General features: G+C 41.3%; 1 pseudogene; it reads right to left on the bottom strand.

Moving 5' to 3' along the window:
- Positions 1–433: 433 nt before the first annotated feature.
- Positions 434–10,902, bottom strand: LOC101558206 (60S ribosomal protein L13a-like; annotated as a pseudogene).
- Positions 10,903–12,138: the final 1,236 nt, after the last annotated feature.

Below are 12,138 nucleotides of genomic sequence, written 5' to 3'. Positions count from 1 at the left end.
AGATTGTGAGAGTGGGCATCCATATCTTGTCTATCCAGAGGTGATAAGGCGGTGTTGAAGTCTCCAACTACTATTGTGGTGCTAGTGATGTCCTCCTTAAAGTTTGTTAGGAGTTGTTTTAAATGTTTAGCTGGTCGCTAAACATAGCATTAACTGTCTTTCTGTGTCTATACAAAAAGGAGTATGCAAAGGATATAAGGGAAAGAGAGAAGCAATATACTTGCATATACAAAATCCAGAGTCCTTAGAAGAATCTGACCTTACAAGTCACAGGGTCTGATTTGGGGATATAGGTAATTAACAGAGAGGGGAAGCAGAGCACAGAGAAGAGGCTAAACATAAACATCTGGGGAATGGGAGTGTCTCGGGACTTTAATATGTGTAACCCAATAAACCTAAACTCCTTGGACAAAGGCGGAAGGATTAACCAATGTTATCCTACATGGTAGGGGGACATGAAGAATTCAGTACCAAACTCAGATCCTTGTACATGCAAGGCACTGAGTTTCACCAACTGCTGAGCCACGTCCTCAATATCTCCCATCTGTGCCATTTTATAGATCAGAAATTGCAAGTTCCCAAGCCCTGTCCTCAGACAAAAAGGAGAGGGATATGGCTTGAAAACTTGGAGTTTAAAGTCAGTTGGAGGAGATACAGCCTTGAGTCTAGGACAGTCAGGGGATCCTTAAGACTCACCCTATGCCCTTAGATCAGGGAGCCACAGTATCTGATGTCATCTGCAATTCTCCAAACCCCAGCCATATAGATGCACTTTATATTAAAACCAGTGGATGCAACAACCATACTCAGTTATATATCATAAACTAAGTGGACTCACTAGTTCAAAACTCCCTTGTCATACTCTAATAACATGGTAAAGGAAATAATCTGAGCAGCAGAGGTATTATCTGTAATCCTCTGGTATAACTGATGGAACAGATCAGTTCTTAAGTAAATGGAAACCTGAACTTCCAACATAACTCACATAACACTCAAAGAGCAATGGGAGAAACTAAAGAACCCAATTGTTGTGTCAGACAGAGATAGAAACTTAAGCAAATCTTCAAGTCCATTAAAATGCTTGAGTCTAGTCAGGAGGACCTGGAATCAACACTCACTGCATTGGCAATTGAAGTTAAGCAAGCTCTAGTCAATAAAATTAAGCTATCATTAGATGAGAAATTCAACTAACTTAAAGAAGAACTTATACAGAGGATGACATATTCTATTTAATTAACTGTAGGAACTAAAGAACAAATGTCAAGCCACAGTAGAAGAACTGCACAGGTAGAGAACCATTATAGACTAACAAAGACAAAATACAAGGTATCATTGATAAGGAACTGCCAAAAGAAAAAAGAGAAGCACAAGAATGGAAGAGAATTAAGGTAACCTAATGGATAACAGTGTATGATAATATTGGTTTGTCCTTTCTCCTTCATCCTTTCTCCTTGCTTAAAGGACCTTAGGTGTATTGAGTCACACCCATCACAGTGCTCCCAAGGCACTCCCACTCCTCTGTGTTTAACTTTAACCTCTCATTTCTTTGTGCTCTGCTTCCCCTATCTGTTAATTCACTTATATTCCCAAATCGAAATCACAGCTGTTTCTCTTGGGAGGGAGCATAAAATGAGGCCCCCATAACTATGCCACTGGACTCAGGCTGTTTTCACTTGGGTCACCCCAGACGGGGGCAGGTAAGAGCCCTCCCCACCCCAAAAAACCCACAACCCATGCTGCCATGCTCCAGGCCGCTTTCCACACACTCGGGCCGAGCTCCATGTATGAGTGAACATATTCCTAAACATCATAAGACTCTCCCTACTCATTTTCTATAATTACCACACCATATTTGATTGGAGGCAAGATGGACCCAATGCCGCCTGAACCCCTCACGCTCTCCTGAGCCCGGCTCACCATCTCATCTTAGTCAACATGTGGCTCACCATGCCAAGCATGGAACTCTACGTGTGATCCTTGCTGGAACTCCATGCATGATTCCTGATGGACATCGCCGGCTGTTTTGCAACATTAGGACAGAATGCTGTCTTCGGGGCACAGAGAAACTGCAGTGGCCACCTGCCCTGGCCAGGCCAAGTCACAGCGCCATGGGACATAGAGCCATGGTGGCAGTGCACACAGTGGCTCATCCACTGTGGGGTGCTGTCAGCCAACCACCAGGTGACCTGGGACCTGGCACAGACCCTCTGTGATAGGGTTTTGCTCTGCCCAGTGCTCAACAGCCTCTGAGCACACTCCATCAACTTCAAGGAGATCAATCTGAGGCCGCAGATGTCCAGGTGTTGCCCAAAGATGTACACAGGTGTGTGTTTGTCAGTGTGCAGATTGTTATAACATGCCAGTCAACCAAAAGCTTACATTCAGTAGACTGGGAACACCTGTAAAGGTGATTAGAGGTGGCCCCCAAAACCTCCATTCCTCTCAGAGAGCTTAGCAAGCTACCAAGAGTATCCTGCCCACATGGCAGAGCTTGGCAAGCTACCCGTGGCGTACTCGATAAGCCAAAAACAGTAACAACGACGGTCCTCATTCCCCTGATCCTGAAGAGCCCCCAGTACACCACTGGGTTACACTATCACTCGACAGGGATTAATGGAGACATTACTGGTGCCCGCTCGAGCAAATTGATGAATAAAATGACAGTGATACAGTGATCCCCAAATCAGAATCTGTGCCTTATAAGTCAGATTCTTCTAGGACTCTGTATTTTGTATATGTGAGTGAAATATTGTTTTTCTCTTTCCCTTATGTCCTTTGCATAGTTTACTTTAGAGCAATGTTCCTTTGGTATAGACACAGGAAGACGGTAAATGCTATGCTTCTATAACTTGGGAGTTTATAAGATTCTGGATAATACTTTCTTCTGGACATCTGTCATATTTACTCAACTTAAGTCTCAGTTGCTCTTAGTTCCTGCCCCAAATGAAGGGTCTTGATGAAGGGACTGGATGAACCCAGGGCAAGCTGTAATCTACCCTAGCATCAAAATGGGACAGGCCAAGTGCTATAAAATTTATAGTAAGTTAACATCATGACTGTAAACAAATTCTGTCATGACTCAAAGAGAAATGACTAGACAAGGACCCTGCTGGGGTTCACGAATCACGAATCATGAAATCTTGTTGATCGTGGATTGTTGGAATATTTCCCCTTTTCCAGCTGCCTTCTGGAGTTTTGTCACAGAAACCTTTTGTCACAGAAACCTAGCTGATCTTTGACCCCGCAGATCTAAGGTGCTAGCCAGGTTTGATTTGACATTGTAGATTCCAGGCTGCAGCCCAGCCTGGTCTTTGGGATGTAAATCCGAGTGCTTTCAGCCCAAAGAAGGCTTAGGTTTTGGTTTTGTATCTTCTTTCCAGGGGCCTAGATTAACGGCCTGCAGATACAAGAGAATTATGTTGTCTCAACGTTCTTCCTGTAAGATCTTTTGGTGCCTTTGGTGACGTCAATGTATTGCGCCCTTTGGAAGGGCCATGATCAATAAAAGGGGTTTGGAGAGAAGGTGAGGGGGTGGAAAGTGTACAGAGGTGGAAAGTGTATAGAGGCAGAAAGGTGTAGAGAGGTCGGGGAGAGTGTATAGAGAGAAGATTGGAATAAACTGCAAGTGAGACCAACCATCATGGCTCCGTTCCTCCCTTCGCCTGCCACATCTTTGCCATCAACCTCCCCGGGGTGGGGGAAGTGGCTGGAGGCTACCGAACTCGGGTGGCGGGAGAGACAGCTGCTGCCCTAGGCCCTGTGCCTGGCTCGGTGCGGTGAGGCATTCCTTCCCTCGCCCGCGCCTTTTCTTTTAATTTTTATACAGTGGATTTTCTCCAGCAGGCTCAGTAACCTCTCCATTCGTCCTATCCCTGAGATTTTAGAAGCCTCTTTCCACTCGGCCTTTCCAAAGATGCCACATTAGAGGCTCTTTCAGGGTCAGGAAAATGAGATCCAGCTTGTTACTGGCTTTAGCATATGAATACACCATGGGAAGCTTGAGAAGCTGTCCCATGTGGGCAGGAAACTCTCAGTAGCTTGCTAGTTTCTCCCAGAGGGAGAAGTAGGTTATAAGATTTCGCCCAGCCACTATGCAGCCATGTGCTTCTGGGAGCTTGCTTTGAAGTCTCTGGATGTTGGCCGTTGATGGGATTACACACACCTGCGTTCCTCTGCTGGTACCTTCATGCATGAGGCTTGTTTGAAGGTGTGGAGAGGGGCCTTGAGCATGGCTGTGGCTAGGTTCCGGTGGTCTTTAGCCGCCAGGAGGTCTGCTCGTGGCGTGTTATAGTAAGTTAACATCATGACTGTAAACAATTCTGTCATGACTCAAAGAGGGAGGGAAGCTGGAGCCCAGCCCCTCTGAGGGGCCCTGGGGAAGACAGCCAGGCATGCGGACAAGAGACTCTCTGCTGGGGTTAGAAAGACTAATCTGGCCAGGGGACTGTAGTCTGGGATCTATAGGGAGATGTCCCCAGAAGAGCCAGCCTTTAAGCTTAATATATCTGTTACTGTGTCCATACAAAATGACTAAAAATATCATTAAGAAGTAAATTTAAGATGACTGTTTAAATGGACTTAGACTAAGGAAAGGAGAAATATGCCCTTAGATGAGATTCTGCCCTTTACCAGATCTCCTGCAGAGTGAGATTCTCTCCTAGAAGAGCTTCCCTGGAAGGAAGGGCTTTTCATACGTTGATTGTGTGCTACCTCACCTATGTGTAATTGCTACCCTGAACTCTGGGGGATTGGTACAGAGAATGAGGGCTATGAGATGGGGTGAGGTTAAACAGGAATATGAGATAGGGAGAGACTATTTTTCGAGGTAGAAAGTGAAGCTGGAGATTGGAATAAATAGCAATTGATCACCAACCAGTCTGGCCTCTATTTGGCCTTCTTTTGCCCATAGAAGACCACCCAGGTGGTAAAGTAGCTCCTGGCCAAACAGCATTCAATATATAGAATGCAATAGTGATAGATACTACAAATTGATTAAAGGGACAATAGATTAAGAAATGTTAACTTTTTGACATATACATACCAAATGTAGGTTCAGCAAGTTTTTAAGACTTTTTCATACAAACATAAAGAGCATATGGATGAAAACACAATAGTAGTGGGAGACCAGCACTGCACTGTTACCACTGGATAGACCACTTAGAAAAATGTCAGTAAAAGCATAAGAGCACTAAATAGATAACTAGAAGAGCTGTGACTGTGGGTATATATGTGGCTTTACATCCTCAAAAAGTCAAATATAAAATTCTTTTCTAGTGCTCACAGAACATTCTCCAGGATAGATCACATATTAGGGTATAAGACAAACCTTCATAAATTAACAAACATAAAAATCACACCAAGTATTGTGTCAGACCGCAAAGCCACAGAGATAGAAATTAATCATAAAACTATGTGGAGAAACTCTACACCTAGAGACTAAACAATATGCTGCTATATAGTATCTGGATCAAAGAAGGAATCAAAGAAGAGGTTTACAACTTCCTTGAGACTAATGATAATCATAAAACAAAGCTATCTAAATCTGTGTGACACAGCAAAAGCCATACTTAGAGGGAAACTTGTAGCAATACAAATCTACTTTAGGAAAGAAAAAATAAAGTAAAATCAATGATCTAAATGAGTATCTCAAACATCTGTACTAGCAATAACAAATCAATCCAAAGACCAGGGAAGAAAGGAAATCATAAAGCCAGAGCAGAAATCAGTGATATAGAAACCAAGAAAGTAATATAAAACTCAGTGAAACCATAAGTTGATTCATCTAAATCAGCTTTAATCAAGGAATCAAGTTATTTAATCAACAAATAAAAAAGATAGGCAAACTTTTGGATAGATTCATGAGGAAAACAATATAAAGTATTCAAGTAAATGGGATCAGAAATGAAAGGGAAGAAATTACTACCCTCAGAATCCTCAGAAATCCAAGATACCACAAGAGCTTACCATGAAAAACAACTCTGTTGAGTTGCAGAACCTAGAAGAAATAGATTCTTTTTTTTAAACTTTTTTATTAGAGAATCACTGTGATATACAGTTACAAATTTATGAACTTTTGTGTTCTTTTCTAACAGCTGCATAGTATTCCATTGTGTAGATGTACCAAAGCTTCTTCAACCAGTCATCTGTTTTTGGGCACTCTGTTTTTTTCCAGATTTTGGCTATTGTAAACAGTGCTTCAATGAACATACAAATGCAGATGTCATTTCTACTATACCTTTTTGCCTCTCTGAGATATATTCCCAGAAGTGGTATTGCTGGGTCAAATGGGAGCTCAAGTTCTAATTTTTTGAGAATCAGAAATGGACAGATTCTTAGGAGCATGTAATATCCCAAAACTGAATGAAAAGGAAATAGAAAATCTTAACTGACCAATTATGAGCAAGGAAATTGAAACAGTAATTAAAATCTCTCTGCAAACAAAAGGTCCCAGTCCAGATGGGTTTACTGGTGAGTTTCATCAAATGTTCAAAGAATAGTTAATGCAATCAGTTGAATCTTAAGCTCTCCCAAATTATCAAAGAAAGAGGAATCTTCTATCACTTTTTACCAAGCTAACATTACACTACTACTCAAAACAGAGATATTTCTAAAAGAAAAAATTTAGAGGAACATTGATGCAAAAATCCTCAACAAAATATTAGCAAACTGAATAGAAAATAATATAAAAAAAAACTGCACCATGAATAAGTTGTATTTACTGAAAGATGCAATGAAAGTATGGTCCAACATATTGAAATCAATTAACATAATGCACCATATCAGTGAAAGAAAAAAATAATTTGATCATACCAATCAAAGCAAAGAAAACTTGACAAGATCCTACAACTATTCATGATAAAAACACTCAACAAAATAGGAGTGGAGGGGACTTTCCTCAATAAAGGGAATCTATAACAAGCCCACACTATTTTTTTTTTGCATGAGAAGCAATAGTCAAGTTTATTGCGCTCAGACCAGGAGCCCTGGGCCTTGAGGACATCTATGAATTTTGTGATCTTCTTTTCCACATTCTTTTTGGCTTGTTTCCGTAGCATCCTGAGCTGCTTTTTCTTACGGTAATGCATCTTGGCCTTCTTCCTCTTCTCAAGAGTGGCTGTCACTGCCTGGTATTTTTAGCTGCCCTCATGAGCCAGGCGCCCCAGATAGGCAAAATTCTGGATGGGTTTCAGGTGAACCACCTTCAGAGAAGCTGGTACCACCATCCGCTTTTTCTTGTCATGGGGGGCCGGGATCCCATGGAACACTTTGAGATGGTCCAAGGCAGCATACCTCTCACTGTCCACCAAAACATGCGGCTGGGAGCTCAGAAGTGGTAGGGGTCACCGAAGGGGTTAGTGGTCATTCGCTTCCAATGGAAGGCTAGGTACTTCAACTTATTTCTGTAGAAATTTCCAGAAATGTTGATGCCTTCACACCGGACAACCACTACCTTCTGGCCCAGCAGCACTTGCTTGGCCACAATGGCCCAGGAGATGGTCTCGGCCTTCAAGCACGAGGTGTAAGCTCAGCCATCCTTCCAGAATCTAGCTCTCCTGATCTCTGTGCTTGTTTCTAACTACCCCTCGGCCATCTTTGGCAGCCACCTGGGAAAGCTAACTATTCTTCTTCTTCTTTTTTTTGGGGGGGGGTCACACCCGGTGATGCACAGGGGTCACTCCTGGCTCTGCACTCAGGAATCACCCATGGCGGTGCTCAGGGGACCATATGGGATGCTGGGAATTGAACCTGGGTCGGACACGTGGAAGGCAAACGCCCTACCCACTGTGCTATCACTCCAGTCCCCGCTATTATTCTTAATGATCACTGTTTCACTGTCACTGTATCACTGTCATCCCATTGCTTATGGATTTGCTCAAGCAGGCACCAGTAACATCTCCACTGTGAAACTTATTACTATTTTTGGCATGTGGAATACGCCATGTAGCTTTCCAGGCTCTTTGAGAGGGACGGAGGAATCAAACCCGGGTTGGCCATGTGCAAGGCAAATGCCCTACCTGCTGTGCTACACCCCTGAAAATATTCCCACTGAGATCAGGTACAAGGGAAGGATGTCCACTGTATCCTCTCTTATTCAACATTGTACTAGAAGTTCTATCAACAGCAATCAGTTAATAAAAGGAAATCAAATGGGTTCCAATTGGAAAAGAGACAATCAAATTATCTATAATTTTAGATGACATAATATAATACATATAGACCCAAAAGAGTGCTTTCCCCCAAAATCTAGAAACAATAAACCAACACAACAAAGTGGCCAGTTACAAAGTCAATACACACACACACACTCAAATGGGCACATTCTTTTATACAAATAATCAGAGAGAAATAGATAAAAGAATCTATCCCATTCAAAATAATGTCTAAGAACATCAAGTATCTAGGAATCAACTTAACAAAATAAGTGGGAGATCTATATCATACTTCAAAACACTTAAGAAAGAAGTAGAAGAATACCTTAGGGAATGGAAAATAGATCCCATCCTCTTGAATTGGAAGAATCTATATTGTCACAATGACCTTCATACCAAAACTACTATAAAATTCAATGCAAATCCTAGTGTGGCCTCCTGACCTCATATCTCTTCATTCTCAGCAATGGAAAACAAATTACCAAATGCTTTCTTTTCAGCAGGTCGACTTTAGTGAGGAGAAACTCCAAATCAAAAATAGTGAATTTTTTGTTGAAATATTGAATGTAATCAAAGTAAAGTGAAAGTAAAGTGAAATTTACCAGTTACACATGTGGGGTGGGGGGCTGTCTAGGTGGGGGGAAGGGGGGAGGTATACCATGATTCTTGGTGGTGGAATATGTGCACTGGTGAAGGGATGGGTGTTTCAGCATTGTATAACTGAGACTTAAACCTGAAAGCTTTGTAACTTTCCACATGGTGATTCAATAAAAGAATAAAATAAAAAAAATTCAATGCAAATCCTATCCAAACTCAGATGATATTCTTCAAGGACTTTTAATGTCCATAATAAAGTTTGTATGGAATAATAAAAGACCCCAAATAGTCAAAATAATACAGGTAAATAAGAAACTAGGTGCGCGTTCCCCTGGAGATCTCTCTGGCCCGCGGAGAGACAACAGTGGAAAGCGCTCCTAATTAGGTGGATTCTGTGAGGGTCCCGATCTGAAATAAGACTAGTGAGGTTAGTAAACAGGGGGCCCAAGACGACACATACCAATCAAGGGCAACTTTATTAACTGCCACGCTGGCTTTATACTTTTCTTAGCAGGGGGTTGGTACATAACTTGTCAATCATCAGGGAAGTGTCTTATCAGACCAAATAAGGAAAGGTTCGGGGTGTATTAGGTGGGCTTACAACATTCTTCAAGAGTAGATTGAGAAATAGTGGGGAGGGGAAGGCAAGGGTCTATCTGGCAGGAGCATCTGGCAGGAGGAATGCACAAGGTATTTAGTGCAGAGAAGGTATTCTACTTTAGGGCTTTATGGCCTCTCTTAGTTAACTGCCCTGGGCTACTTTTACCTCTTGAGTTTGGCTGTTTCCTTTGTCACAGGGGCACCTCTACCTCAGGTCAAGCAAAGCTGGTAATGGAATTCCCGGTTTGTCCAGGGTGAAGGTTTCGGGGCCCTCTTTTGTTCAGGGTCCTGAGCAGTCCCCAACAACTAGGAGTTTCTCATGACCTAAATTGTAACAATACTATAAAACTATAGTGATCAAAATGGCTTGATATTGGAATAAGGTTCTGACCAATGGATCAGAATAGAATATTCAAGGCAAAATCTTGAATTTATGGTCAGCTAATTTTTGACAAGGGTTTTGGAATATAAAGTGGAGTAAAGACAGCCTCTTTAACAAATGGTGCTGGCAAAACTGGATAACCACATGTGAAAAATTAAAATTAATATTTGCTGTCAATACATCAGGTAAAGTGTTGATATCTAGGATACAAAGATCAGCAACAAAGTAATCGAGAAAACTTATAAAAATGGGAAGAGGAAATGAACAACAACTTCTCTGAGAAGGACCAATACATGACCAACAGACATATGAAAAAATGTTCATCATTCAAATCAAATTACAATGAGATACCAGCTTACACTAGTGATATTTTGACGCATATCAAAAATAATGGGAATCTGTATTTGCAGGGGTGTGAAGGGAGGGAGCTTTCATTCACTACTGGTGGGAATGTTGTTTGGTTCAACCTCTAAGGGAAACAGTATGGAAACTTCTCAGTTAACTTAAAATTGAGCTGCCATAAGACTCATAAATTCCACTTTTGGTCTCTACCCTCAGGACAGAAAAGAATTCATTCAAAGGGATATATGTGCACCAGTATTCATTGCAGCATTCAGTATAATAGCTAAGATTTGGAATCAACCTAGATATCCAGAACAGATCAGAGGATCAGAAGATGTGGTGTGTTATGTGGAATATTATGTAGTTGTAAGGAACGATGAAATCCGCAACTTACAGAAACATGTATGGAACTGGAGATATTATGTTAAAGTCAGAAGAAGAATAAATACAGGATGTTATCACTTAAATGTTGTATTTTAGACTAACTAGACAAGGAATTCAATGGTTTTTAAGGTGGGATGCATAGACCACTCTTGACCTCATAGTGTAGGGAGGAGATGGAAAGTAATAGAGTCATGGAGAAAAAGAGAAGAAATACATGAGGATGAAAGGGGTAGCAATTGAGGGGATTCTGATTCTTCAGTGGTATTAAGGGTTGATAGAGATAAATATACAAACCACAGAGTTAAAAACACTGAAATCATGAGGCCCAAAGTTTAATTTTAGTCTTAAAATGTTCCTGTCAAGATATCTGGCTGGATTTCCCACACGCCCCATCACTGCAAACTCCTACCTGTCTGTCCAGTGGCTATGAAAGGTGGCTGTCGCCATGCTGCCACAAAGGGGAAAAGGCTGAGGGACAAAACCCGTTCCCTCCTGGGGCGGCACAGGGCCTTAGCTTAGTTCACAGTCCAGGAGCATCTCTGCCAGCAGCTGCTGCATTCTGAGATTTCTTTGTGTGCCTCTGGGATCATTAATCAAAGTAAAGAGAGAGTAAAGTGAAAATCATCTGCCACACAGGGAAGGGGTGGGTTGGAGGGGGGTGTACTGGGGTTCTTGGTGGTGGAACATGTGCACTGATGAAAGGATGGGTGCTTGATCATTGTATGACTGACACTTAAACCTAAAAGCTTTGAAATGGTGATTCAATAAAAAAGAAAAAAAAGATATCTGGCTAGGTTTGGGAAAGGGTGATGTGAGGACAAGAAACCTGGGAACACCGATGGAGGAAAACTGATACTGGTGGAGGAATCAGTGATGGGAAAATGTAGGTCAGAAATACAACAATTAATTAAGTTTGTGATTCATATTTTCATAATTTTATTTTATTAAAAATAAAACTTGGTAAAAATATAAAAATACAAAAGTAAAACAGTTTGAGCAAGGGCATGCTTGAGCCCCAAGCAGTAACATTTTCCAGGTTTTGCTTTGACAAGTCTTCTGTATGATACTCACCAACATTCATTTCCATTACTGCTATCCTCCCCAATTCTACCCTCTCCCATTAGCATAGGTGACCAGAACATTCCAGGGCCAGACCCAGTGGGTCTGCAGACATTTTCCCTCCATCTCCTTTTGGAGCATATGTCCACAACCCACAACAACCCCCCCCACACACACAATCTTGATTTTGAGTAGTTAAACCTGTCTATGTTTGAAAAAAAAGTGAGTCCAGGAATCATGGAAACTTTCCGTTGTTTGATGTTAATCTTGATGGTCTGAAGAGTTTTCCCATGAACTTACATTTGTGTATTTTTCAAATCCAACTGTTAGAGCTCCACTGCTCCCCAGTGTGATGTTATTGCTAGGTTTGGGGGACATAGCAGAATGTTTGGAGCCCCTGTGCTGAGGTTGCTGCCCTTCTAAGATATATAGAATTCTTTTTCTTTTTTGCTTGAGTTTCCCATGATATTTTCTTTTAAAAAGTATTTATTTATTATTACTCAATCATGAAAACTTTGTAACTGCATCCCATGGTGATTCAATCATTTAAAAAATAAATAAATATTTTAAATATAAAAAATAAAATAAAAATAACTATCAAAATATTTATTTATTGGGGGCTGG

This window comes from Sorex araneus, chromosome 7 (assembly GCF_027595985.1).
Source record: "Sorex araneus isolate mSorAra2 chromosome 7, mSorAra2.pri, whole genome shotgun sequence".
NCBI lineage: Eukaryota > Metazoa > Chordata > Mammalia > Eulipotyphla > Soricidae > Sorex > Sorex araneus.
The sequence above is the reverse complement of the archived record's forward strand: the minus strand, read 5'-3'. Positions and strand labels throughout refer to the sequence as shown.